A 26,425-nucleotide genomic window follows, 5' to 3' on the forward strand; every position below is an offset into this window, starting at 1 on the left:
TATGTTGTTAAGATATATTTTTAGACATAGAATTCCTCAGCCAAAAGTTACATGTATTTTCAATGTTGGTATATTTTAACAAATAACTATCATGAAGTCTATACCAATTTTCACTGCTTACGATTATGTATGAGAAAGGCCTGCTTTGTCACTCAGTCTTTTTGGCAATATTCAGTAAAGTTAGAAATGCTTAGAGCCCCAAACTCGTGTTTAACTTCTTAGATCTGTAACAGAAAAGTTATTTATGTTTACCAGAAGACATGCATTGAGATACTAATTTTTGAAATGTGAAATGTTTCTCAAATGAAAAATAGGAAATAAACCAAATATCCACCAATAGTAATGAATAAAGGGTGATACATTCAAACAATGGGATGCTGTATAAAAGTTGAGTACACTAGGATGTGAATAGATCTCAAAAACATAGTAGGGGTTAAAAACAAGTTCCAGAAAGTAATGTATTATGTATAACATATATTTATGTGTGTGTGCATATATATTATATATATATATATATAATATACGTGTATATATGTCTCTCATGAATGAAAAATAAAATCGTTAAAAAAATTTACCAATTCTTTGTAAGACCTATATAAATCTGATTTCTTCTTGTAATTTTAAAAAGTTTTTTCAAAAAGAGAAGAAACCCAGGTCCCTTTGTTCTTAGCTTCTTAGAAGTACCTTAACCCAACAGCTTTCAGGGTTCCTGCCTATTTATTTTACAAATGTTACACATACAGTAGTGGAGTGTTTAAATCTGCTAAAGTCCCAAGGCTAATATATTAATAACCAAGTCTCTTTAGTTTGCTCTATTTTCTTGGAATATTTTTCTTTTCCCAAGTAAAATTCACTGAAACACTTTGAGATTGGTTGATCATTTTTCATTATTAATTAAATCCAAAGTTTTCATTTTCTTGCACTTTTTTTTTTTTAAGACTTTATTTATTCGTGAGAGACAGAGAGAGAGAGGCAGAGACACAGGCAGAGGGAGAAGCAGGCTCCATGCAGGGAGCCCGACCTGGATTCCATCTGGTCTCCAGGATCAGGCCCTGAGCCGAAGGTGGCGCTAAACCGCTGAGCCCCCCGGGGTGCCCATTTTCTTGGACTCTTAAAGTAGCAATGAAAATTGCTTTTTCAACAGTAGATAGTGAAATTCTCACTTTAGTTGAGCTGAGTGAAGTTTTAATGGAAAAGTTTTAGATTCAACCAAACCAGCTTTAGACTGGAAACCAAAATATTATGAGAACTAGTGAAGTGAGTTTGGACTCTGGCATTTGTGTTGCATGTGTGAAAAATTCTCTTTGAAGTTACAAAATATAATAACCTGCCAATTGCTTGTCCTATTGCATTGGACAAAACCACTTTATTTTATGTACATTGGTGGAGCTGCTGACTGAAATGTGTAGAAATAGATGAGACACTGAGAACCTAAGCTGATTTAAGAATGCTGAAGAGGGAGCCCACAGCACCAAAATGATAGCTCTTAGATGGGCTCGTAACCTGCAGCTACAATATTTTTTGAGCCCGCTGTGAGTATATTATTAAGTTATATTTGTGGATTACACAGGAAGAAATGCATGCTATTTGTTTTGTAAGGGAAAGAGCATGAATTTTGGAGATAAACGGGTGGCTGAGACTAAACATTCCCTCCAACACACCCCCCTCAGCTCTGGCTAGATTACTATGCAAAATATGATCCAATTTGACACTTCTACCTGCAGAGCAGGAGAGTTCTTGTTGGCTACAACTTCCTTAGCATTTGGTATATTCAGACTTTTTAATTTTGGCCGCCGTTGGTATTTATTTATTGTTTCATTTACATTTCCCTTATTGCTAATGAGGTGGAGCTGTTATAAGTTTATTGGCCACTTGGTTTCCTCTTCTGTGAATTGTAGCTTCATAGACTTTCTTCATTGATTTGACCTTTTCTTATTGATTTGTAGTTCATTGATATTCTGAGTGAACATCTTTTGACTGTTATATATATTGCCAACTATTCTTGCAGTCTTTAATATGTCTTTTAATTTTGTTTATGGAGTTTCTTGTCAAGCAGAATTTTAAAATTTTGATATTGTCAAATTTATCAACCTATTTCCTTCTTTGATTATGCTATTTGTGTCCAGTTTAAGAAATTCTTTACTATGTCAAGGCCATAAAAATAGTCTTTTGTAAGTTTCTTCTGAGGGTTTCAAAGGCTTTTTATTCTTTGGGTTTTGTTTTGTTTTCATTTAGTTCTCCAAAATATCTCGATCTCACTTCAAAGTAGTTTTAAGTAATGATCTAATTTTTTCCATATGGAAAGCCAATTTACTTGTGCCATTTACTAAATATCTAAACTTTCTCCATGATATTTTGTTCCATTTCTATTTTATATACCATGTTTCTACATATTTTAGGATCTATTTTGACATCTGTTATTTTGTTCTAAATATGTAATTTTTCATAGCTTTCATTATGATTTATTCTTCAACCTATATATTATTTAGCAGTATGACTTTTAGTTACACACATTTTTAAAAAGCTCTTTTATTAGCTATATCTAATTTAATTGTTATGTGATGATAGATTATGATCTGTAAAATAGCTATTTTGGGGAATTTTTTGAGTCTTCCTTTGTGGACTAGTGAATGGTCAGCCTTTGAAAATGTTTATATGCAGACTTTTAAATAAAAAAAAAAAGAAAGACAAAAAAAAATTATTTGTGCCCTGGAAAATTAGTTGAATGGAGAGTTCAAAGCATACCTAATAGATGCAGCCTGGTAATGTGTGGTGTTCAAATCTTCTCTACCCATACTAGCTTTATAAACACTTGATCTCAGTTTCTTAAAAATAATTTAAAATGTTCTGCTTGGATGGCGGATTACTGACTTACTCCTTGTAATTCTGTAAGTTTTTGCCTTATATGTTTTCCATAGTGATGTTAGTTACGTAGAAGTCAGGATTTCTGTGTTTTCTTTATGTATTTTTCATGATTATATATTGTGTGCTTATCTTCATTTTTTTCTGTTATTTGTTTTCCTTTGCAAGTTTCCTGATGTGAAGTCAATTTTAAAATGTAGTTTCCCATTCCCTCAGTCTCACCCCATGGTTTCCATCATTTCTGATGTAATTTCATAGTAACTTATTGGGTTTTGGTCTTGGTTAATTACTTCTATGTAGAATTCTAGTTTCTTATGGTTGACTCTTTTTTCGTTTATGGCCCTATGTGAATTGTAAACTTCTTTTTTTTTTAACTTAAATTCAATTAATTAACATATCGTATATTATGGTAGAGTTCAGTCATTCATCAGTTTTTTTAAAGATTTTATTTATTTATTAATGAGAGACACACACACAGAGGGAGAGACATAGGCAGAGGGAGAAGCAGGCTCCATGCAGGAAGCTCAATGTGGGACTTGATTCTGGGATCACTCCCTGAGCCAAAGGCAAACGCTCAACCACTGAGCCACCTAGGCATCCCTCATCAGTCTTATATAATACCCAGTGCTCATTACATCACAGGCCCTCCTGAATGCCCATCACCCAATTACCCCATCCCTCTACCCTCCTCCCCGCCAGCAACCCTCAGTTTGTTTTCTATAAGTAGGAATCTATTATAGTTTGTTGCCCTCTCTGATTTTGTCTTATTTTTCCCTCCCTTCCTTTATGCTCCTCTGTTTTGTTTCTAAAATTCCACATATGCGTGAAATCATATGATAATTATTCTCTGACTGACTTATTTCATTTAGCGTAATACCTTCTAGTTCCATTCACGCCATTGCAAATGATAAGTTCCACTGTATAGATGTATATGCCACATCTTCTTTATTCATCTTTTTATGTACATCTGGGCTCTTTCCATAGTTTGGCTGTTGTGGACATTGGGGTGCAGGTGCCCTTTCAGATCACTACATGTATATCTTTAGGCTAAATACCTAGAAGTACATTGCTGGGTCGTGGGGTAGCTCTCTTTGAAATTTTTGAGGAACCTGCGTACTATTTTCCAGAGTGGCTGTACCAGCTTGCAATCTCCCTAACCACACTTACCAATATCTGTTGTTTCCTGTGTTGTTCATTTTAGCCATTCTGACTCGCGTTAGGTAGTATCTCATGGTGGCTTTGATTTGTATTTCCCTGATGCCAAGTGACATGGAGCATCTTTTCATGTGTCTGTTGGCCATTTTTATGTCATCTTTGGAATTGTAAGCTTTTTAGTATATTCTCAGAGTAGGTGGAATTTTTCAGGTCTCATATCCAGGTCTTCTTTGAAGCCATTTGTGTCTCTCAGTGTTATGCTGCTAGAGCAGCTCTAGCACCAGGAGAGGTTTGGATGCATGTTGCATGCCTTCTTTTCCATAACCCTTTAATATTAGGGTTTATATTTGTTCTAATGGCTTGTAAACCACTTATCTGCAACCTCAGATCACCCCACTGTATGTGTCCTGTTATTTCTAGCTCCTGAATTTTCAAGGAGCTCTTTTCAATTTTATGTTAGTTATGTATTTTCAATTTTTTTCAATGTAATTTTACTACATTTCCTCTTTAATTTCTGCATGACTGTGTTTGTGTGTATGTGTATGTAAGAGGAGAAGAGATAATAATTCCAAGTAATTTAATTTGCCAAATTAACCACATATACCCAAATACATGAGTATTTTTTTGTTTTAAAATTAAAAAGAATTAAAAATAATGTCTTAGAGACATGAGATGATAGATTTTTCTTTTTTTGACATATTTCTCTTATTAAACTATAAATGATTCTCCTGACCCTAGATAAAATCTAAAATAAGTATTTTGAGGGGTGCCTAGGTGGCTCAGTTGGTTGAGCAGCTAGATCTTGGTTTAAGCTCAGGTCATGAACTCAGGGTCCTGGGATTAAGCTCTGCATCTGGCTCCACAGTCAGCATGGAGTCAGCTTGAGTATTTTCTCTCCCTCCCTCTGCTCTTCCTCCCCTGCTCATGCTCACTCTCTCTCAAATAAAGACGTCTTTTAAAAAATAAAAAATTGGAAAAAATAAATAAAAATAAAAAAATTGGGGTGCCTGGGTGGCTCAGTTGGTTAAGCATCTGCTTTTGGCTCAGGTCATGATCCCTTGTTCATGATCTCTGCTCAGCTGGAGTCTACTTATCCCTCTCCCTTTGCCCCTCCCCTTCATGCTTGCTCATGCTCTCTTTCAAATAGATAAAATCTTTAAAAATGAAAATAAATAATTATTTTGAGTAGTGGCATAATAGTACATGAAAGAGGAAAAATACATATACTATTTTCCTATTAGTTTCATTTATTGCTACTATATGCAATGCTGTACTAAAAATATCTTCCACTTATTATTAAATATTTGCATTTTTAACCTTTAAAGTAGATAGCCAAAAGTAGAATTTCTTAGTTGTATACATTTTATTTTACCTCATTTTAACAGTTATATAGATTATCCTAATTTTTCCTATAAAATTTACATCCCTGTCAACATTTGATATTGTCAGTTTCACCACATCCTTTCAGCATCATTGGGTATGACTGCAGCTTATTTTTTAACTGAAGTTTAGATGACATACAATACTACATCCATTTCAGGAGTATAACATAGTGATTCATTAATTATATACATTATAAAATATTCACCATGATAAATCTAGTTACCATCTGTCATCATACAAAATTATTACAGTATAATTAACTATAATCCCTATGCTTTACTTTTCATCCCTGTGACTTAGTTATTTTACAACTAAAAATTTGTACCTCTTAATCCCTTTCACTTATTTCTCCCCCTTCTCCCCACCCCCCATCCCTTCTGGCAACCACAATTTGTTCTCTGTATTTATAAGTCTAGCTCTGTTTTTGTTTATTTGTTTTGTTATTTAGGTTACACATTTGGTGAAATCATATGGTATTTGTCTTTCTCTGTCATATTTAACTTAGAATAATGCCTTCCAAATCCATTTCTTTTGTCATGAATGACAAAAGTTCATTCTTTCTCATGGCTGAGTAATGTTCCTGTGTGTGTGTGTGTGTGTGTGTGTGTGTGTGTGTTCACATATTCTTTACTCATTTTTTGATAGATACTTAGGTTCCTTCCATATCTTGGCTATTGTAAATAATGCTGCAATGAACATAGGGGTGCATATATTCTTTCAAATAGTGTTTTCTATTATTTATCTTCCTTGAGTAAACACCAAGGATTGGAATCGCTGGAATTTATGGTATTTCTATTTTAACATTTTTGAGGAAACTCCATACTGTTTTCCAAGCGGCTGCACCAATATACATTCCCATCAACAATACACTAGTGTTCCTTTTCTCTACATCCTTGCCAACATTTATTATTTCTTGTCTTGTTGATACTAGCCACTCTGACAGCTATAAGGTGACACCTCATTGTGATTTTGATTTACATGTCTCTGATGATGGAAGATGTTGGGCATCTTTTCATATACCTGTTGACCATCTGTATGTCTTCCTTAGAAAACTGTTCAGATTCTCTGCCCATTTTTATTTATTTCTTAGATGTCTTTATTAGAGAGCACTAGCAGGAGGTACAGAGAAGAGGAAGAGAGAATGTCAAGCAGACCCTGTCCTGAGGGTGGGGAGATATCATGAATTATTATGATTTCATAACCCCGAAATCATGACCTGAGCCAAAACCGAATCCAATGGACTGCTCTGGCCATTTTCAAATCAGATTTATTTATTTTTTTTTTGCTCCTGAGTTGGATGAGTTCTTGATATATTTTGGATATTAACCCTTTATTAAATACATAATTTGCAAATTTACTGCCTATGTTTCTTGAGGAGTTTCATGGTTTCTTCACATCTTACTTTTTGGTCTTTAATCCATTTTGAGTTTATTTTTGTATATTGTTTGTGAAAGTGGTCCATTTTCATTCTTTTGCAGGTAGCTGTCCAGTTTTCTTAATGCCATTTGTTGAAGAAACTGTCTTTTCCTTATTGTATATTCTTACTCCTTTGTCCTAGATTAATGGACCATATAAACGTTGGTTTATTTCTGGGCCCTGTATTTTAATCTATACGTGTCTATTTTTGTTCTGGTTCCATATTATCTAGATTACTGTAGCTATCTAGATTACTGTAGCTTTGCAGTATAGCTTGAAATCTTGTGATACCTCCAGTTTTGTTCTTTCTCAAGACTATTTTGTCTGCTCAGGGTGTTTGGTGGTTCCATGTTAATTTTATGATTATTTTTTTCTAGTTTGTTGGAAAATAATAGTAGTATTTTAAGAGGAATATATTGCACTCAATCTGTAGATTACTTTGGCTATGATGGACATTTTAACGATGTTAATTTTTCTAATCCATAAGCATGGTATACCCACTCATTTATTTGTGTTATTTTCAAATTCTTACATCAGTGTCTTATCAGAATTCAGAATTTTACTTCTTTTTTTTTTTTTTTTTTTTTTTTTAGAATTTTACTTCTTGATTAAATTTATTCTTAGGTATTTTATTCATTTTGGTGCAATTATAGATGGTTTTCTTTATTTGTCTTCCTACTAGTTAATATGTATAGAAATGCAACAGATTTCAGTAATTGGTTTTGTATCTTAACTACTGAATTCATTTATTCTATTTTAACGTTATTCTATTTTCTGAATTCATTTATTCTAAGAGTTTTTTCCTCAAGTTTTTAGAATTTTCTGTATATAGTATCATGTCATCTATGAATAGTGAAAGTTTTACTTCTTCCTTACCAATTTGGATGCCTTTTATTTATTTTTCTTATCCGATTGCAATGGCTGGGACTTCCAGTATTATGTTGAATACAAGTGGCAAGAGTGGACATCCTTATTTTGTCCCTGATCTTAAAGGAAAACCTTTCAGCTTTTCATCGTTGAGTATGACATTAGTTGTGAGTTTTTCATAGATCATCTTTATTATGTTATGTTCCCTCTAAATTCATTATTTTAAGAACATTTATTATGAAGGGATGTTGAACTTTGTCAAATACTTTTTTCTTCCTCTATTGAGGTGATCATATATTTTTTATGTCTCTTTTTGTGAATTCGATACTTCACATTGATTGATTTGTGGATATTGATCCCTGGAATAAATCTTACTTGACAGTGGTGAATGATTCTTTTAATGTATTGTCAGATTTGGTTTGTTAATATTTGGATAAGGATTTTTGCATCTATGATTTTCAGGGTTATTGATCTGATCTGTAATTTTGTTCTTCTTGTTCCTTTGGGTTTGGTATCAGGGTAATGCTGGCCTTATAGAATGAGTTTTAAAACATCCTTTCTTCTATTTTTGGAATAGTTTGAGAAGGGTAGGTATTAACTCATCTTTAAGTATCTGGTGGAATTCAACTATGAAGCCATCTGGTCTTGGAGTTTTTATCATTTCAATTTTATTACTAGTATCAGTCTGCTGAGATTTTCTGTTTTCCTGATTCAGTCCTGGAATCTTGTGTGTTTCTTAGAATTACCCCATTTATTCTAGGTTGTCCAATTTTTTGGTGCATAAGTTTTTGTGGTAGTCTCTTAAACCCTTTTTTTTCTGTGTTACAGTTTGTATCTTCTCTTTCATTTCTGATTTTTGAGTTTCTTTTTCTTGACAGATTTTCTTGCAGTTTTTAATTTTTGTGAATTTTATACATGGGATATATAGTTCAATTAGCATTTCTCTGGCTACACATGGAATTGAGTATCATGTCAGAAATTATTTCTTTTTCTGTGATTGCTCTGTATTCTTCCCTTTTGATCATTTTCTTTTTATAGATTAGTCACTGCAGATAATATTGAGGATGTTCATATGGCCAAACAAACTTTTGTGATTAAATATGGATTTTGTGTGTAAGAAGCTGTTTCCAATACTGTTTATTCAGATAAAACATTTTTTATAATTTGATGCTTTTGAATATAACTTTTTAACTTTATATATATATATATATATATATATATATATATATATATATATATATGTTGTTAAGGGTATTTTTTGGTCATGAAGCTGATTATGTTGGCATAATTTATTTTTTTTACAAATGGGAAAGCTGATTTTGACCAGCAGTACTTGGTGCTATCAAAGTAAATTATTTTTTATCTGAATAGAGTTAATCTTTCATCCTTTTTACCCCTCCCTCACCCATATATTTTTTATCATAGAAGTCTGGAGTTACTTATTGTTTTCTTATTTAGGCTCCGGCCCAAATATTCAGGTCAATAAGAGTCCTCTAAATTAGATTCTTCACTCCACTAAGAGTAGAGGTTCTTAAACTAACATACAGCATATTTATCCAAATACTTATTAAAACACAAATTGCTGGACTACATATCTGTAGTCTGCAATTTAGTAGATTTAGCATAGGGTCAGATAAGTTCCATGTCTAATAAGTTCTCTAATGTTGGTGAAGCTGCTATCCCAGGTACCACACTTTGAGAACTATTAGCTTAGGAAAATGGCCTTTAACTCCAGAGTCATCAAGAGAATTAAAAAAATTGAAAGTTGAAGTCCTACCCCAGATCAATTATATTAGCTTCTAATTTAGAAAATGTTTCCTTGGCTCTATCCTGAGGACAAAATCCACAGTCAGCTCTTTTTATATGTGGAGATGGGGAGGGGCCTGATTATCTCAGCTTTTTGGAAGAAAGTTTTGTAATTAGTTATTCTGGACATCATTGTATTTTACATCCCATTCTTCATAGTTATTGCTTCTACATGCAGAGTTTCTTAGCAGCTTCATTTGGAGGAACAGCTCACAAGTTGTCAGTTCACTGCTGTTTCTGTTTTAGAATGTGGACTGCTTTGCTCTGGTTTCAGAATTTATCTGGTATTTTTTGTCTCTTTAGTATTTATGTTTGAGACTTGGGGAAAAATAATAAAAATAACAAATAATTATAGCTGCATGAGTAGATAGGTTATTATTAACTCTTTACAGATAAGTAAATTGATTCTCCAAGGAAGCAGCAGTACTATGGTTAGGATTTCATAGTCAGTATGATTATGAGTCCCAGTTACTTACAGACAGTGTAGCTCCAGGTGAGTATACTGAATTGTCCTAGACCGTGTTGGCTCATAACCTCCTCAGGAGCTTCCCAGATGTAATCTGAAACTGACCCCCAAACATGGAGGGTGGGGAAAGACCAAAGGAAAAAGCCAAATCTACTCTAGGTTGGTAGGTGATAGTTTTAATAAACAAATTAGGTGGCAGCAAGATGAATGTGTCCTCATACCCATTTGCCAAATCTTAAAGATTTATGTAGAGGCCTTAACTGAGGTCAGTCAGTATATTCTACAATTATTCTCAACACCTCGTCACTATCTCAGGGCTATGTCCTTAGAGCAGCCTCTGGGAGTGGGAAAGGCAAGTGGAACCCACATTCCAAGGATAGGAGAACAGGTGAGGAGCCTCCAAGCACACAGTCCAACAGCTTACAGGTCAGTCAGTGGTTATATCTTCTTTAAAAATCTTCCCAAGTTACACTGGGTGGCTCAGTTAGTTAAGCATCCGACTCTTGATTTCAGCTCAGGTCATGATCTCAGGGTCATGGGATCAAGCCCCACATCAGGCTCTGAACTCAGTGGGGAATCTACTTGAGATTCTCTCTCTCTCTCTCTCCCCTTATTCCCCTTCTTCTCTCTCTCTCTCTCTCTCAAATAATAAATTTTAAAAAGCCCACCTTCCCCAACAAGATGAACTGTCAGAATGATTTATTTCTTACTCTTGTGTGAACCTACTTACTAGGTAGCAGGCAGTAGGCTAAAGAACCACCTCCTTGACTCTAAGCAGAGAGGTCCACCTTGTTGAAGTCACTGAATGGGGCAAGGAAAGAAATAAGTGTTCTCAAGATGTATACAAATGGATCCAAGAGACAGAGAGGCTGTCTTGTATCTTATAGAAATTTTTTGGCATTTCTGTTCTGCTGATAATACCCTCTTTAGATTCTTCTAGAAATTTTTTGGCATTTCTGTTCTGCTGATAATACCCTCTTTAGATTCTTAGCACAATTATACAGTTACATTTCTTCCTATGTCTTTTCTATTGCTGTGCAGTGTGTTGAGACAGGATAAGGTTAATTTTGTGCTCAGTTTATCAACTGAAAAGAAATATATCTGAATTTCTGGCTTAATTCTACAACAGTCTATGACCTTGAAATAAATACTTTATCTTATTGGGCTTGATTTTTTTTTCTTATGAAAATGTAATAATTTGAAATAGGTTAATTTAATAAAATTATTTCTAATTCTAACATTATAAAATTGAATGATATAGCTCCAAGTATGACAAGTGAAATCTTTTAGCAACGATGAACTGTTCCCATAACGTTATTCTCAAATTAGTTATGTGTCTCATTATACTGATTTGTTGTGATCATGCTATAATTTCTCAGCCCCCCAAAGAACAATCTGCTTACCTGGTTTTTATAAAAACATTAGAGAAAACAGAAATTACTCCCAAACCAAAGCCAAAATTTTTTTTGGGGGGGGGGCGGGGAGGAGAGAGAGGCAATGAGAATATGAATCTCTGATCTTGAGGTGCTGTTAGTCAAACAAATGAGAAAAGAAATAATTCCAACTGACTGTATTTCTATTTTACTGGAATTTATTAATGCATATATAAAATGCTTTGTGGTGCATAGTTAGAATTACTATATCTATGTCATATATTGTCAGGGTGATTGCTATTACCAGAATACATTATATTATAAACCTCTCTTCTGTTTCCAGGGAGATGAACTGACAGTGGCATACAGATGTCTCCAATGGCAGGCAATGTTTCTTTTTGTTTAAAATACTTTACAAAAGAATCCCCAATCGAGAGAGCACTTCTAAGAATATTCACCTATGAGTACATATATTTGCAGATGGGAACCTGACTGGAGACATAGAGATATGGATATATAGGGAGAAGGTGTTTATTTTATTAATGACTGAGTAGTTGAGGAACTTAGAGAACAGTCTCAAATATAACTGCTTTCATCTCTTTCCAAGATGCATGCATGCTCAAGTAATTATGTCATATACTTCTGATTTCTAAGGACAGCTATTTTTAAAATTCTGCATGTATGTTTGCTGTAATTTGCAGAATAGGGAATACATTTTATACAGCAGCAAAACACTTTCCCTTGAAAGTTAGCTGCTCATTTTAAAAGCTTTTCCTTAAAATAAATAACAAACTGATATAGTAAGCAATTTGGAGATTAGATCAGAATTAAAATTTACAATAGTGGTAGTTAACATTCATTCCTTTTGTTGTGTATTCCTTTTTAAAAAAAAAAAAGCTGCTGAAATTCTGGCTATATCTATGGCTTCACTCTTCAATTTCACTAAACAACAGCTGTACAAATATGGTCATGATGTCTTAGTTTGGGCCCTGAGAAGTAGAATTTGAAATAGAGATTTACAGGTAATAAGTTTATTAGGCAAATGTGAGGGAGTAAAAAAAGCAGGACTTGCAGCAAGAGAAGCTGAACTCTGATGCAGCTGCAACAGAGACCTTGGCAAAGTCCACAGGGGGCTCTGGAGCTGGCATGGTTCTTCAGAGTTGTGAATCCAGGCAAGGTGGCCCTGTCCCCTGCACAGACCAGTCATTGGATGTGGGCTACCCTGAGGAGAGGATGCAACCTTAAGTGAGGCAGATTACTTCTGCAAAAGGTGACTTCTGAATATTTTATTTAGGACTAAGTGCTAAAACAAGCATGGCATAAGAGAATCAGAGTTTTATAGTGTTTTCCACAAATTATGACAGGCTAGGGAGAAATATTATATAGAGTATGAGTATTAGATGGCAATGGTGAATTTCCATTTAGTAATTACACTTAAGTATGAAAATGTATTCTAAAATTGTGTGTATGTAGAATGTGCTTTTCCTAAGGAACTCAAAGTTTAAGTCATCAAATTTGTTTGAATCAAGATGCTTCTTATAATGGGATAACTAAGAATAAATATGCAATCTGAGTAGGGAACATAAGTGAATGCGAGGAATGAATATGAATTTATGTAGATCTTTTCACTACTCATGTTTGCAGAGGACATCATATATTCTGTGTACCCTATGAGTGTTTAAAAGGACTTTCTTGTGGTTGTGAACCTGACGCAGTATTTATTTGACTAAAGTGGCATATGTGGATATATCCAGAATCTGACCCTGTCTTTCAAGTCCATACCATCAACACTCTGGGGAAAAAAAACAAAACAAAAAAACAAAACCAAAAAAAAACCTGTCACCTCTTGAATAGATCACCGCAGTCGCCTCTTACATTGTCCCCCATCCTTGTTCCTTATATGGTCTGACTTCAGCACATCAGCCTGCATGATATTATTAAAATGTGAGATGATGCAACTGCTTTGCTTAAAAGCCTCTCCTGGTTTCTGATGTTACTCAGTAAAAGCAGAAGTCCTTACAATGGCCTCCAGGCCCTACCCGATGTGACTGCTGACTTCTCTACCTATTCTGTTGTCCCTTGCTCTGCTCTGGGCATCCGGGCACTTTTGCCATTTCCTGGACATGCCCTGTCTCAGCTTGAACCTGATATTTTCTCTGTTTAGAATGCCCTTTCTTGAGATAATTGTATGGCTTGCTTCCTCACTCCCTTTAAATCCTTACTCAAAAATATTCTCAGAGATCCTTCCTGGATATCCTACCTAAAATTTCAACAGTCTTTTCTCGCTCCAACCTGCTGGGCTCTTTTCCTTCTCTGCTTAATATTTATGATTCTTTATCAGGTACATATTTTACTTATTCTCCTTAATTATTGTCTATCTGTCCTACGGAAATAAAAATCCCATGAAGGCTGAGATTTTTTTCGTCCTTTTTTTCTTTTTTCCTTCTAGCCACAGTGTCAAAAACTATTGCTTGGCCCATAATAGATACTCAGTACATTTTTACTGACTGAAAGAAGATTTAGATGACAAGTGTGAATATATAGTCAGTGATTTTCTCAATTGGTCCCCAGTCTCAAGTTGCTACAAGACATAGCTAACACTAGAAGGAAGAAGAAAAGTATTTCTCTGAGACCTACCTCTTCTGCTTCCTCCAGAGAGCGAGGGTTTTCAGAATAGTGAGAAAACTTAATTAGTGTTAATTATGCCGTGGGCCTTCCTACATGAGTCAACAAGAAAGCTTAAAGGAGAGATGGCTCTCCAGAATCATGTAGACGCATTTGCGCCCAACTATGAATCTGAGAGACAACACTTATCCTGTAGGTGTCAATAAAAAGAAACTTAGGGCTAGTGAGAACAATAAAAATGTCATGCTGATTTTTAACAAACTATATCCTATTTTTTTCTCCCCAAACTAACCATTACCTAGTTCCTGTTCAAAACGGGAGAAGAAACTCCAAGACCAATGTCAGAGATTTGCTCCAGGTTTGCCCCAAGGTCTGCTATCTATGAAATACTCTCTGTATCCAGTATCTAAAAACTGTTTCAGTGCCATTTGCAGCATGAGGATAGCAATTCTTATGAAGTTGCAGGAGAAATGCTTTAGCCTGACAACTTTTTGAAAAGTATGTTGAAATTTGGTTTTCAGTTTGCATTGAAAATTACTTTTTTGTAACACCGTAGGACGTCAAATGCAAAGCTTGCTTCTTGCATGTGACTTCTGTCAGTTTTATAAATCTAAAACTGTGAGATCTGTGCTATCAGATGTTAGCTCTTCCCCTACGATGCTTCTAGAACCAATACAACATCAGAAAAGTTGTGTCTAACTGCTGGTAGGCCATCTGAGGCATAGTGGGAAATTGAGAACAAAGCGCATGGCTGGTGACTGTATAAGGCTCGTGTAGCTCTACCTTCCCCACGTGTAATCTGAGGCCATCACGCTTACAATCATCTCAGGACTGTAACAGTGAGGAATCTGAAACAAATGTCATGGGCACCACAGGCATTAACCAGTCTGTGGCCTCTTACTTCAAGATCACTTTGGATGCTATTCTAAAACCATCCGATATAGCGGGACCCCCCTCCCCTGCGTGTCTGTGCTGACAGGAAAGCAGAAGAGATGGCTTATAGCGCAGTTCTTCTCAGTTCAGAATACTAAAGATGGAGCATGCTGCTTATCCTTTTTACTTTCAGCAAAGCCTCAGAAAAACCAGAATAGCTTATGGCCCATTAGAATGCAGGTGGTATAGGATGCTAAGCACCTCATCACTGTGGCTAAGTCCCCAGGAGCAAAATCCTGACTTATACATTTTCCAGTCTTCCTTGGCTACAGAATTTTGAAGCTTGGGGGCCTGACAGGAATCGGATTTGGAGAAGCACAGAAGCTTACACAGTATTCAGATGCCCCTAAATGTTCAGTTGCATGCCTGGTCCTTCCTATTCTCTTGGGAAGGAAACATAGGGAGGCCAATAAGCCAGTTGTTTTATTTCAAAAGCTATGTGTACCTACATATATGGCTTTGTTAAAAATGGAATTTATTAAAAATGGGATTTCAGTGCCCAAGGGTGGCACTGATACAGGGTGGTCCACTGCCTCTCTGACATGGTCTGTGAGCATATCTTGCTGCCAGGGATACTGTGATGGCATCATCATAGTCTGTATGGGTTGAGGGCTGTCAGTGCCTGAAAAGGAGAATGGAGCCCACCATGCCCAGGCCCTGACTAAACCTAAGAGCATTGAGGACCTCTCTAAACCTAAGAGCATTGCAGGCAGACATTGGCCAGTCAGAAGCTAAAGAGGGTGGATGCTCTCCATTTTTCACTCTGCTCAGCCATCAGAGGAGTTACCACCTCTGTGTGGAATGCCAGCATGTCCCAAAGGAAACTAAACATTTCACCCGATCCCAAATGGCTTTTCATCATTATGGCTCCAGAATCTTAGAGCCTGAGGTGATTTGTTTACATGCTGCTTAATTCATGCATGTTTTGCCATCAAAGAGACCGCGTCTAATGTAGCTCATCCTACGTATTTGAATCTTAAGCCAGAAGAAAGCTCTCCACCCTATACTGGAACATCTGTCTTTCTCCAGCAAGTCCCAGGTTGTGTGAGTGGAGCCACAAAACCTTGCTCCTGCCTCCTTTCTTCAGGCTCGTGCATGTCAAAACAGCACCTTTTGTAGCACACCTCCCTTTCTCTGTAGCCACAGCACTCGAGTGTGGGGATAATTAGGTATCTTAGAGGCACGGGGCAGCGAGGCATGGAATACTTGGCAACACAAACTGTACAGAGGGTTCTCCACATTCTCTGTGCCTTGGACTGAAAGGGGAGAACAGCGTTGACTGTACGGCTGCGGGGAGGATTAGAAGGGATTAAAGCAAAGCCTGGCTGGAAGGGTCTGTTAACCATGTGACTCTCCGAAGGTATTATGAGTTATGAGCATCTCAGATAAAAGGGCGAGGTGCTCACAGTCTCTTTCTGAGAACACCAACACTGTTTCTCTCATAGGCTATTTGACTGTATCTCCACATTACAGACTCCATGGAAGTGGAGGGGGACAACTGTCCTGTTGTTTGCAGAAAGAAAGAAGGAATAATTTTCCTAATATGAAAAGATTAGTTTGTTGTCATTCAGCCCTCCCCCACCTTGTATTCAGCAAGCCTGACGTTTGTCATCCAGGCCTTTGTGGAGGAGCTCATATATAGTCTAACTTCTCTGTTAGACTACATCTCACTGTAGCTGCTGATAAAATCTATGGTAAAGGAACACAAAGACAATCTCATGAAAATGGAAAGAAATTATTCTATGTACCATAGAGCAGATAAGACAGAGGCATATCTTACACTTCGTTCTGCCTTTGGATTGCTAGCCTATCAAAAGCCCAAAGCTAAAAGTGGTATCTGTATTCATGTAACTTGGGAATGTTCCTTGCATTGAGGCATCATTTGACAAGGAGATAACAACCTGCATTAAGAAAGTGAGAGCATCTCTTGGAAGACTGGCAGGAATGGTAATGGAGCAATGTGCCGTGCAGATGAAAATCAACACTTCAAAGTGAGAGTGGTATTGAATTCTCTTTGGAGACAGGGTGGAATTTTTGGTACTTTTTGCCCTAAAGCAAATAGTTTTACTTTTCATCCAAAAGGAAGACTGTCTGATAGAAGGTACTAGACTATTGTAGATTCCACTGAGGCAGGTCCTCTTTCCTCTCTGGGCACATGCCATGCATTCCCAGTTCCTGGCCTTTAATGGTGCTAAAGGCACCATTTTGCTAAAGTTCCTTCCTAGACCATCTTCCCATGCAAATACCATCCACCCTTCATAATATCAGCCATATGATACCTTCTGTCCCCAATCACTAAATTAAACCTTTATATATCGTATTTGCTGCAACACTCATCACTACTAACTCTATAAGGCAAAAACTATTACTACATATTTACAAATAATTAAATTTATGTCATAGAAATCCAGAAACTTGTCCAAAACCATTCATTCAGTGAATGGAAAAATCCAAATTTGAATCTAGGATCTCTGCACCTGTCCATGCTCTCTTAACCATTATGCCACATTGCTTCCTATAGTAGGCCAAATGTCCTTGCATGCTCATAAGTCTTTTACCACAATGTCCTGTCCATAGCCATTTGCTTTCTTTTAATTTAACTTGTACACATTGTTTGCACCTTTCATTCCAGCACTTGACCTTATACTATCCCAGATAAATCTCTAAGGTGTTTATTAAAATAAATTTTCCCCATAAAGTTATATCTTCTGTAAGAGCACTATATATTTTTCAGTCTGCCAATATATATAATATATTTCTAGTACTATACTGGCTTGATAGTAAATATTCAGTAATACCTAGTAATTGAACTAATTAGGTCAGTTAATATAGATGCAATAAGGTGAGGAAGTGTTGAAAGTAACATCATTCTGAAACCCATTTTGCCAAGTATTACTAAAATATGGCCAAGAAATCTTCCACACACCTGTATGATCACCCTTTGAAGTATCCAGCTGATCAGAATACTGTAGAAATTCGGCTCTATTCTGCAGGCAGGACAAGTGAGTACATTCCTGAACAACAATTCAGTAGTGAATAGGTCAGAGGGCTGTCAAGTAAGACACTAAAGTGATGTGCTGAAAACAAGCCAGAAGCAATACAAAAATCAATAAAGACATCTGAGAAATAGCTGGGGTTGACCAGACCTTCTGGGCAGGATGTGATCTAGTTTATCCAGAAACCAACCACTACTGCAGAGACAAACAGAAGAGACCCAAGTGGCATTGGGCTTCCTTTTTTTGAGGCTCTGGGAGACATAACAAGATAAACACATATGTATAATTGACACTTCTGAGTGTACTGGTCATCAGTGAGCCTGTAAGCTAATTCTAAGCCTCTTGGGGACCATCCTTGGCATAGAACAAGAAGGAGTTAAATGTCTATTCCAGGGATGCCCCCTAGTCTAGTGATTAAGAAGATGGGCACTAAGCTGAGACTGCCTGACCTTCACTCACACATGTGGGAATTTACACAAGTTATCCAACCGCTCTGTGCCTCAGTCCTTATTGCAAGTTATAGCACACAGTAAAAAGTAGTCTTATTATATTAGCTATTTTAAATAAGGTGGTGATATAAATACTATTACATTCCTTAGCATAGTGCTTGGCCATGATATATACTCAATTATGAAAAAAATACAGTGATAGAGACAGATGAATGTGACAGATACAAGCAATTAGAAGGTATAAAGTCACTCATTTATTCTATAAATATTTATTGAGAATCTACTCTGATAGGTGCTGGGTACAGACTCTAACAAAATAAATCTGAGCCCTACTTATATGGAGCTTAAAATCTAGTGAAGGAGATAGACCGTAAGCAAGTAAACAGAACTGTATAATTTTCAATTATGAAAAAGTGTGATGAAGGAAAATTAGGGGCAGGGAAGAAGAGTTACTTCAGTATTTTTTTTTATTTAAAATATAGTTGAAAAAAAAAAATAAATAAATAAAATATAGTTGACACACAATGTTGTATTAGTTTCAAGTGTACAACAGTAATTTGACAAATCTATACAGTATGCTATGCTCACCATGAGTGTCGCTACCATCTGTCACCATACAACACTAGTAATACCACTAACTCCGTTCCCTATGCTGTGTCTTTATCCCTATGACTTATTCACCCCTTAACTGGAAGCCTATACTTCCCACTACTCATCACTCATTTTGCCCGTCTACCGACCTACCCTCTACCCCTGTGGCAACCATAACTTGTTCCTCAAATTTATGGATCCATTTCTGTTCTTTTCCATTTGTTTGTTTTGTTCTTTAGATTCTGCATATAAGTGATACCATGGGATATTTGTCTTTCTCTCTCTGACCGACTTAGCAGAATACCAAAGAGGACCTATTTTAAGTTGGATGATAGGGACAACCTTGTTTGGGGCATAACATCAAAGCTGAAACTTTATAAAGACCAAGACAATGCAACAATGTCAACAGACATTGGATGGAATGGAAAAGACATCCAGGCAGAAGGAGTACTATCACTTCAAGTCGTAAGGAACAATCTTGACTTGATATATTAGTTGAAAGAAAGCTAAAATGATAAAGCAGAATTGGAGAAGGAGAGAATGAGTTAGAGACAGGTTGGAGGCAGGAGTGTGGGTGTAAGTTGGTTCAGGGCTTCATAAGCTACAATGAGGATCTTGTATTTAATCGTAAGGGCAATGGGAGGTTACTGAACGAATCTAATTTAATTTGTCTGTTTTATGGTGTTGCTGGGACAAGACTGGAAGAATGAAGACCAATGAGGAAGCCTTCCTAGAAGCCCATGCTAGAGGTGACTATGGTCATGAGAGCAGTGGGTAAAAAGGCAGGTAAATAGAATTGAGATGTATTTTAGAGGAAGCACATATAGGGCACACATGCAAAGCCACATTTATTTTTTATTTTAAAAAGGATATAGGGTACCTGGGTGGTTCAGGTTAAGTCTCCGACTCTTGGTTTGGGCTCAGGTCATTGATCTCGGGGTGGTGGGATCAAATCCCAGGTAGGGCTTTATGTTCACCACTGAGTCTGCTTGAGATTCTCTCTCTCTCCCTCTCCCTTCGCCCCTACCTCCCTCCTCACATGTATACACACACTCTGTCTCTAAATAAATAAAATCCTAAAAAAAAAAGATACAGATTGATGATCTCAGTAAAATTCATATTAAACAGTATAATATGAAGATAGCTTTTAAGTCACTTTTGATCTGCAGCCCACTATTTAAAGGTCTTATCAATTCTAAGATGTGAATTTAAAGAAAAGCTCTCTGAAATCAGTATTCTATAATTGAAGACAGATTAAAAGCAATACCATATTTTTCATTTATTTAAACAGTATGAAAAATTCCCAGGTCTTAAATTTATAACACTTTGTCCATGTGTTATTTTAAATTTATCCAGTGAAAGTATCTTTCAAAGAAATCTTCAGGCTCACTCTAAGCAGGACCCTAAAGCTATGAAATTCAGAGCTTCTGACATCAAAGCACACTACAGACAGGACACAACAAGAAATGTTGTATACCAAATGTTTTTCCTATAAATTAATTCCCATCAGCTGAGAAAGTGGGATAGGACTGCCAAAGAAAATGTAGTGGAGCCCATAAACTCAGGGTTGTTATTTATTTCCTGTTAGAAAATTATTCAGCAAGGAATACATTTTTAAAGCATTTATAGGAATTGGGCAGCCAGATCCCCTTGTGATGTTTTGAAATTTCATCCTAAAGGTTTAACTACATTCATAATAATACCATAATTATTTTCTATCTGACTACATCCAGATTTCTAACTTTTAGCATTACTGTATTTTGTACTCTAATAACATTGCCCATGCACTTGTTATAGGATAACTTACTAGTTTTGCTAATGTAAATCTTGTTCTTTGCTAGATCATCAGGTGGCATAGCCTTTCTGAGTTCATGTGGGATTTCTATAACTATGGCCTGGGAGCTTCCATCAGCGAATCCTAAGAACTGACCATCCTATGCCAGCAGAGCATTGGATTGCTGCTGAGTCACTACAGCTGACAGACCCATCTGGCCTGTAGCCATGACAGATAAAGAGTTCATTTTGAACAAATGGACCATGTGATCCAGGTGGCAGTGAGCTGGAGTGGCAATCCAGAGCCGGCTAAACACATAGACTCAATGAGCAGCTGTCTCTTTCCTGGCATTCTAAATAACCTTAAAACCCACTCCCCAGCTAGTACCTTTCTTACTTGATACTACCGTGTTGGCTTACATGACAACATCACTAACTCACTAGGGTGATGTTACTGAAGGCTCCACTGAAATGAATATTTCTTAGGGATAATTGTCTTTAGGTTTCTAGGGTCTCCCTACACTATTCAACCAGCCCCATAGAAAAATATGTGCCCAGCATCCTTGGGTTATCTATAGGCACTCTTCAGAATTCATCTCAAGTGACTTGCTCTCTCCTTCTGTACTTCTTTTTGAATCTCCTGATTTCAATTTAGGTCTTCCTTCTAGATCTGGTATTTTCATAACAACTATAAAGAGGCATTTAACACTTAGAAACAATTATAATGAGTTATTTGGTCATGTAGTAAATACTTTGGCCATAGTCTGGCATAGGACAGTGTTCAAGTGTAAATTGATGAATGTGATTGAGGAAGCAAAGTTGCTTAAAATTAGATGTTAGGGGGCTTAGAATCACAGAATAAGGAAAGTAATGGATCAGAATATTGGATTGGGACAGTTAGGAGTCTAAATATAGGCACAGAACGGTTGACTGTAAGAAGAATTTAACTCAGGAAGTAGAGGAGCTATATGAGTTAATTTTACTTTTATCACAATTTAGCTAATCATTAGAGCTACAGGCTTATTTATTAGAGTTCTATAAATAGTAGATAAAAATCAAAGAATGTTTACCAGTGTATTCCAAAGTGCCTTAATCAGAACATCAATTCTGTGAGATGTTTTATGAAAATAGGGTTCTGTGGATTAATAAAACTGAGAAATGCTGTACATGCAATCCTCCTTGTAGAGATTGACTTGGCACATTAGCATACTGGAGACTTTGAGATGTCTAGATTAAAACCTCTATTTTTAACCTCTATTTATTTAACCTCTATTTTTCCAAATAGAAGATTAGCTTCGAAGAACATAGTTTAATAAATTTTGTTTATGCAATTTAATGAAGAAAAAAAAGCCTTTATGAATACTTATACTAATAAGCAAGATTGTAAACCAGGGCTTCCAAAATTTTGAGGTCTCAGCTCTAATAAACCTATTATATTCCTATTATATTTATTTATAGATTATATTACCATGTTATGATATATTACATATATTAAAGCATACATAAAATAGATACCCAGAAGTTGAGAAAAATTAAAATATTTAAAATATGTATATTTCATTTTTTTGGTGTTGGAAAACATTTTTCTCTTGCCAGAGGATTTTAATTAATGACACCTTTTAGTCAACAATGTGATTAAAAATTTTTTTGATTATTGAAATTCTTTGTTTAAATCCTGGTTTAAAATTTGTGCTGCAATGAATGAAAGGAGTGGTTCTAAGTTGAGTTTATTTCCATACTAGTTGTAAATGACTGTTATATATAAAAAAGTTACCTCAAAGATAAATAAAAAAACAATGGAAGATGGCACTGAATTACATTAACTAATACCTGAGGGGATAATATGCATACATGGAACCAAGAATGCCATTAACAATGGTGGTCAGGAGTTTATATTTTAAGTAATCTTTTTGTTATTTATATACTTTGGGCTTCATGTCAGATCTGGTAATGACCCCATATTCTTTTATGGTATTTGGAGAGCGTCACCCAACAATAGAAATGTCTTTTTTTCTAATGATTTTTTTTTCAGTTTCAGAAGTAGAATTTAGTGATTCAGTTGCATATAACACCCAGTGCTCATTACAGCAAGTGCCCTCCTTAATGCCCATCATCCCATTATCCTTTGCCCCCCACCCATCTCTCCTCCAGCAACCCTCAATTTGTTTCCTAGAGTTCAGCATCTCTTATGGTTTGCTTCCCTCTCAGTTATACATGGTTCCTCAGTGGGACCCTTCTAAGGCTTCCCAGACATTTCAACAGGGTTAGTTAGAATCACGTAATATGTCTACTTAACTAGACACAATAAAGTATAAAACACCACAATATGCTAAAAGCAAGTGAATAATTGAGGTCTCAATTGTCAACCTTTAACCTCACATTTCCTTCAGGATATTCCAAATGCATAGATGACCTATGACTCTGTGACATGCAAATTAATAAGTACCCAAGGCTCATATATTAATAATATATAGTGGTAAAACATCATTCTTCTATTTTTATATTTACAAGTATACATCCCAATATTCTTCCAGCTTTCAGTTGTCTTGCTCACTGCCTGGGCTACCTGCAACCAATTTTGGAGACCGCTTGTCCTATGTCTTGGAATTTCAATTCTAATCTATGAGAGACCTGTCGTACTTTTCAGAGGAGTGTTTTTTTTTTTCTTTTTTTTTAAGCACCTGAGCAAATGAAGCAAATGAAAAGATAAAATTTCCCTTAGCCACCAGGACTGCTTCAAGTGTGTTTTAAAATCCCTTAGACAGGGGATCCCTGGGTGGCTCAGTGGTTTAGCGCCTGCCTTAGGCCCAGGGCATGATCCTGGAGCCCCAGGATCGAGTCCCACGTTGGGCTCCCTGCATGGAGCCTGCTTCTCCCTCTGCCTGTGTCTCTGCTTCTGTCTCTCTCTGTGTGTCTCTCATGAATAAATAAAATAAAATAAAATCCCTTAGACAACTAGTACTCCCAGTTCATTTTTCAACAGAGTTTAGCAGAATATTTTCTGGGAGAAATTATTTGGACCTGGATGTGCAACCAGACAAAATAACAAAAGTTTTTACAAAGGAAAAGAATGATATTCTAGCTAAGACAAGGGGCTATCAGAGCCATTTTCTTTTATATAACATTATGGAAATTATCACTTTAAGCGTGTATGTGTATATACACACATGTATAGTGCCTTACTAGAGTGGGGCACATGCGAAACTTAGATGTGCAATAGACTTGCCCAGATTTCTAGTTTTATATTAGCTAGCAATTCTGTTAAATCCAGCCACATTAAAATTTTAGATCCTGGGCAGCTTGGGTGGCCCAGCAGTTTAGCGCCGCCTTCGGCCCAGGGCGTGATCCTGGAGACCCAGGATCGAGTACCACATCAGGCTCCCTGCATGGAGCCTGCTTCTCCCTCTGCCTGTGTCTCTGCCATTCTCTCTCTCTCTCTCTGTCTCTCATGAAAAAATAAATAAAATCTTTAAAAAAATTTTAGTTCCTTTAATTGCTAGTCTTATTCTTTAAAAGTAGTTCCAGAATATGGATGTCTTCACATTTCATGTGTTTCTCTATACCTTACCATGGTGCAAGAGTGGCTTCTGCCCATGCATTTCTGTGTTTTCTCAGCACACTAACTTGCTATAAATGACATTCTTTCTCTTCCCTTGGAAATTATCCCTTTCCTCCCTACTTAACCCTCCTCACCTCAAACACCAGTGGTAACAACACAGTGGGAAAAGCTATAATTCTTTTACCTACATGTGTGGTCCGTGGTAGATGTGCACTTAGAAGATTTTGATTTTTCTGTAAACTCTTAAAATTACTTGTGGATATGATGGACACATCCCAAATCAACCCTCCAAGATACACATCCATGTCTAGTCCCATTGCCTTGGAAGTGTGTGGGGAGGGGAAGCCAGTGGCTCACTTCTAATCAAGTCAATAAGGCAAAGGTGATAGGATGTCACTCCCATTATTATGTTTCATTATAGAGGACTCTATTTTAGTGACTGGAGAGATGCTGGATCCCATCAATCCCATTGATGGGAAGTAAAATGCCATGCTGTGAGAGGGCCATATGGCAAGTAACTCTGTGTGGCCTCCAGAAGCTGAGAATGACTTCTGCCTAACAGCCAGCAAGAAAACAGGGACATGTGTCCTACAACATAAGATGAATTTTACAATCTTGGAAACATATCTTTCCCCAGTCAGGCCTTCATACGAGAACCAAGCTCTGGCAGACGTCTTGATGGCAGTCTTGCAGAGAACCCACTTAAGTTGTACTCTGTTCTGACCTGCAGAAACAGTGAGACAGTAAATGTGTGTGTCTCAAGCTTACACTGTGGTAATTTGTTACATAACAACGAAACTAATAAAGTGAAAAGGTTATTTTTATTTTTTACATGTCTGTAAACTTCAGTTTTTCATAGGTAAACTTACAGGCATGAAATGTCATTGTTTCTTAAACTTTAGAAAAAGAACCCTCGCCTCCATTTGAAAAATTGTATTCTGTTCTGGAAATTATGTCATTTTCCCCACCTCTGTAAAGAGGTAGCCCCTTCTCTTCTGTGGGATCCCCAACACAAACCATATACAGTTTAACTTTGTTTTCACTCCATCAAATTTGTAGTTCTAGACTGTTGTACTTTTTAAGCTTGAATGATAAAAACAATAACAGCTAAGAGCTTATGACCTTAAATGAGTTGTGTTTTTGTTTTTTTTTTTTCAAACAACAGATGAATCTACCCCACCAGAATATGGACAGCTGTTTATTAAGAATCACTCGATTAGTGGGGCCTTGATACTATTCCCAACACTAATAATCTGTGATTTTTGTGGTTTAAATTTATTGTACCACATGGGCATCTGGACAGCTCAGTCAGTTAAGTGTCCCACTCTTGATTTCCACTCAAGTCGTGATTTCAGGGTCATAGGATCAAACCCCACCTCAGGCTCCTTGCTCAGTGTGGCATCTGCTTCTTCCTCTCCCTCTGCTCCTCCCTACTACTTTCTCTCTCTCTCTTAGATAGATAGATAGATAGATAGATAGATAGATAGATAGATAGATAGATTCTCATTCATTTGGGGAATATAAATAATAGTGAAAGGGAATATAAGGGAAGGGAGAAGAAATGTGTGGGAAATATCAGAAAGGGAGACAGAACGTAAAGACTGCTAACTCTGGGAAACGAACTAGGGGTGGTGGAAGGGGAGAAGGGCGGGGGGTGGGAGTGAATGGGTGACGGGCACTGGGGGTTATTCTGTATGTTAGTAAATTGAACACCAATAAAAAATAAATTAAAAAAAATAAAAATAAAACAATTTTAAAAAAGATAGATAAATAAATAAATAAATAAATAAATAAAATCTTTTAAAATAAGTAAATTTATTCTAACCCAGTCTAATGTGATACCAAAACAAAGAGGCTCTAGGATAACTTCCCAGTCACACCACTGCTTTCCATACCATGCGCTCTCCAGAAAGGAGCAGACATTTTATGAGTGGGTGATTTTTATCAGGATAATCAGTGAACCACATTTGTCAGAGGCTATTTAAATTGACGCCTAAACTCTTATTGTAAATAAAGAAATCATCTCTTTTACTAAGGTATCCTGAGTCGGAAGGGAGTGGGGAAGACTAGATTTGTGGCTTCTCTGAAATCATAGCTGGAAAGCAGGATTCAATCCCTTCTATGCATACAACTGGGTTTTAGGATTTTCCTACCAAAAGTCAGACTGTTTC

Source organism: Canis lupus, chromosome 14 (assembly GCF_003254725.2).
Source record: "Canis lupus dingo isolate Sandy chromosome 14, ASM325472v2, whole genome shotgun sequence".
Lineage (NCBI taxonomy): Eukaryota > Metazoa > Chordata > Mammalia > Carnivora > Canidae > Canis > Canis lupus.